General features: G+C 34.7%; 1 long non-coding RNA gene across 1 annotated transcript; it reads right to left on the reverse strand.

The window, feature by feature from the left end:
* Nucleotides 1-1,258: 1,258 nt before the first annotated feature.
* Nucleotides 1,259-4,154, reverse strand: LOC132745993 (uncharacterized). Its single transcript, XR_009627929.1, has 3 exons — nucleotides 3,917-4,154; nucleotides 2,285-2,594; nucleotides 1,259-1,808 (listed from the first exon to the last, which is right to left on the reverse strand). It is a non-coding gene; the product is annotated as an uncharacterized LOC132745993 (long non-coding RNA).
* Between the last annotated feature and the right edge of the window lie 495 nt (nucleotides 4,155-4,649).

Below are 4,649 nucleotides of genomic sequence, written 5' to 3' on the forward strand. Positions count from 1 at the left end.
CGCTATCAGTTTCTCTACTTGTTAAAGGGTCTGTAAGCGAACAGCATGGATCCTGATCAGACTGCGCGGATGCGCAGGCTGGTCTGGATCCATGCTGGTCGCAAACCCATTATGTTGGTTTTGTCGTGACGCGGCTCAATTATTATAATTATTAAATTAACATTTTTGTCCTTTCTAAAATGATCTGCACTAGGAGGGTTATACCTTTAATAACTCACTGTGGCGTTTTCAAAAGTCTGTTATCCCTTTTACTTTTGTTGCTATTGTTTCTGGTGCATAAAAAATACAAAGTACCTTAACCTAACGTGTTTGTCGATTGTTACATGTACATCTGCCTGCCTAAACTAGGACAACAACGGGAGACAATTTTCCACGCGCGTGCTAATGGTAATTTGAATAGTCTCCCTTCTTAGAGAGCCTTTTCTCAAGTTATTCTAAAGTTATTTCTAAAGTGATACTGTAGTCGGCTTATTAAATGAATATCTGAAGTATATTGCTGATAAAAGACCATGACATGAATTAAATATTGAAATTATAATTTCTGAAACTCAGACCATAAAAAATTTCTTTACTAATGATATTCCATACAAAATATTCCATTTATCTATATAAAATGTATCTTCAATGGAAAATATCGTTAAAATAAATCCGAACTGTTTTCTATTTTTGTGCCTTTGAAAGATAAAATATCAGTCGCAACTTCAAGGGCTATTGGTAATTGTAATCGCAACTTAGTGGCCATTTTCGTCAATCTTCGGAAAATAATAGTTTGAATAACCGGAACCGGAACGAATACGGTAATTTTTACGATGTACAATTCAAACGTAAAATGCTGAGATTTGTTGTTTCAGTTTATTTCATTATATCATACAAAGTATACTAGTTTTATAGGTACAGATGTAAAAAGTAGATTAATTTATTTTATTTTCAAACAATGAGTATATGATTATTTTAACCACATAACTTAATCCATTTCAGTTTTAGAAAGTATGCCTTTCGTACGCTGTAAATATATATATAAAATATAAAAAGGTTATATAGTATCGGAAACGAGGGCTGTCATGTGATAAAACAAAATTTTTCATATGTCCAATAGCTCTAGCCTCAGAATTTATTTCAGCATTCATTTAGTATCTTGCTCTGAAGATAAACAAGTCGTTGTCATTTACATCACGGATTTATGTTAATATAAATCCGTGTTTACATGAACATCAAAGAGAAGGCGATGCAAAAAGTTTACCTTCGCCTCTCCCGGCGTTATTGTCGCCTTCGTTTCACACAATTTTTTTCCGAACCATGCTCACACTCAATAAAAGAACTAACAGTGAGATGCCTTGGCTACATTTTTATTGATACACTAAAGTTTGTGTTTTGAAAAGTGGAATAATCTACAAAGAACCTAACAACATCATAAAGTAACAATATACCCATTTTAACAAAGAAATAATGAATAAATACTTTTTATTTACACAAAATAATATCACATGTCAATGAAGTTTTTCTCACCTGTTTGTCTCTCCACATAACACAATGTCAGATTTACAAATGTTCCAACGGTTAATAATAATAACAACCTTGTTAACGTTAACATGACGTAAACATTTACAATTGTTGTATAGCGTTACAAGTATTTAAAGCGGAGCGTTTGCCGTAGCTCCAGTCAAGAGAAAATCTTTTCAAAATGTCATCGAAAATGTTCAAGATCTATTTTATTTATTAGTAAAGAGGAATATGACGGCGGCTATCACTAGAAGGACACAGACACAGACCAATACAATTATTATCAGCTTGGCTCCGGTACAAGCCCCCTGAATAGATAAACATACATACAGGCATTAATATCTCCAAGTTTAAGGTATCAAATCTATCACAACTTACATATTGTAACCAAAACGTGCTTATACTTTATGATATGTCTTAATTGACGTACAAGAAAAAGCTGAATATTTTTCGTTGTTTTTATTAAGGTGACACACACTCTGCATTAGTCAAAGGGCGAGTTACCAGTTTTACTGACGGAGGAAGAACTTGGTGCCCCTCCGTGCAATATTTTCGGCCTGCGAGGGAACCTAGGTAGAACCGCCTACGTTAAGTATCCCAGCAGGATAGCTTTCTCACATGAAGGAATTCAAAGTCGCTAGCGAGATGCGAATCCAAAGCGGTGATAAATATATTTGCCCAAGTAAAACTTAACAAATATTGACATAAAAGGAACTGATCTCTTCAGAAATATTGAAATTGAATGTTCCATATTTATAAATCAAATCCCTCTCGAATTACTTACTGAGTTATTTGGACGTCCTAGCTGGTTATTGGCTCTTGTGTGTGCCCATGCATCTCTTGTGTTAGATCTTGGCTGTCCATAAGTATATCCTGACGTATAGCCTGGTGCATATCCGGAAGACGGACAGACAGAATTGTTTCCGTAATTATAACCGCCCCCACCATATGAAGACATCCCGCCACCGCCACAATAGTCTCCGCCTCCTGATGAAAATCCGCCTCCCCCGCCTCCTCCACATCCTCCGCCACCACCACCTCCTCCTCCTCCACCCCCTCCCCCTCCACCACAGCCCCACCTGAATCACATCCACCTTTGGTATAAAGGAAATATTGGTTTAATGATAATAGATAATACAAGTCGTCAGTTAAAGTGATAGGAAGGAACTGAAATACTAGTACTAGTCTGCTTTAGTGTGTGGCTCTGGGGTCGACAAATATGAGTTACTATGTATTGCGATCAACAATAAATAGAAAAACATACTCTAAATGTAAAAATAAAAAATGATTGTAGACGTGACTTTAATTAACTGCCCTTGAAATAACCTCAAATAAGTAAATAATTCTGAGTGGATCAGTGACAACAAACTTTTCTTCGCTTAAATATTTCTGTCATCAAACAACTACCCAACTTTACTTTCTAAGATTTTGAAAAATTATTTAAATATATTATATAAATAATCTTTTTTTTTTTGGACCTCATAGCGTTAAAAATGAATCTTTTGTGGTTTTTATGGTGGCTGATTTGTGTCATTCGTGTCTTCGCCCCGCGATCCCGCCAAGCGAAAAGTCGAAAATTAACAAGTTAAAATGGCGGGACGTGGACCAAAAACACGCTAATAAGCGGGGGTGCTAATAAGCGTGTTTTCGATCTGCATCCCCGCCGTTTTACGCCCCGCGCCCCGTGGGGCGAAGTTTTATTCATTTAACTTCGCCGCGTGTCCCCGCTAATAAGCGTGATTTCGCTCCGCGACCCAGCCATTTTAATTTGTTAATTTTCGACTTTTCGCCTGGCAGGTTCGCGGGGCGGAAATGTGAATGGCACAAATAAGCCACCATAGTTTTTGTTAAAAGCTATTTATTCATTTTTTCTACTTTTTACCTGAAGCTAACCCAGAAGTGTCTATGAACTAATACATGTAAAATGGAAGTTCTTTTCAATGATGTTTTGTTCCAAACCAATAAAGATGCTCTAATCATTTAAAAAGAAATGCAAATACCAATAACAGAAAATACTAAAATACAAACCTTTAACGCATTGAATGAGTGTTAGTTCAATACTGAAATTATTGAACGAGTTAAATGGGAAAAAAAGATTATGCGAGCCTGTTGTGAGCATGATATTATAATATCCAACGAGTTCAATATATCAATAAATTGAATAATAAAACCAAATGAATATAAAATTATTTTTATGATATACCCAAATAATAAACACTTGTACTCGTACATTAAAAAAAAGAAAACAACCTTATACAGTTGTGTTTACATTTAACGTATGTTTACGTGTACTTGTATAACTCATATGATGTCACGACAAAATATATGCCGTGCGATATCGTTTTACGAAGTTTGTAAATCAGCACTGTCCAGAATATGAAAAACATGTATTTGATAAAAACACCATAAGACTCACCTTCCATTGCAAGGTATTCGATGGCTCATATACTTCCGGTTAAGATTTACATTAACTAAAAAGCACAGTCCAAAATATAAAAACACATTATTAAAAGTTTAAAATGGCATCCAGTTCATGTTTGTTTATGTACATCTGACACCAAAGATGTTTTATCAAAATGAGATTACTGGGCTGTGATTCGCAGTGCGATTCACTGCAAATCAAAGAAGTAAACATCATCCTATTCAGTATTGATTTCGCCTCTTATCCAATAACCATATATTTAAATGCACTAATATATAAAAAAATATTTTTACATTTATTGATTCACATTTATCGGAAAAGTATATTTTAGTTGACATAGACCTATCAATAATGCAAACAGAATCGATCTTAATCCGAGTGTATCCGACTTGTATTGAAAATATATTTTATATATACCAAGTTAAGTTACGCTTACGTATCAAACAAAGTGACATATATTTTGCATCGGTAGGACATTGACTCCGTTGGTTCAGTATCAACTTACAGCAAGTATTCTCCCTTTTTATTCTGAATATTAAAAGAAAAAGAGATTTTTGCATGAAAAGGAAGTTACGACATCACTGAGAAAAGGAACTCATGCCTATTACTGACTTTGTGACTTACGGGTTTATAACATTTTTATAGTAGATAATATCATAGAGAGAAATATTTCACGCATGCGCTTTCAAATTATTTTAAGTTAAAGGAACTGAATTTTGTGAGAATT

This window comes from Ruditapes philippinarum, unplaced genomic scaffold (genome assembly GCF_026571515.1).
Source record: "Ruditapes philippinarum isolate M1 unplaced genomic scaffold, ASM2657151v2 ctg8051_1_1_1_1, whole genome shotgun sequence".
NCBI lineage: Eukaryota > Metazoa > Mollusca > Bivalvia > Venerida > Veneridae > Ruditapes > Ruditapes philippinarum.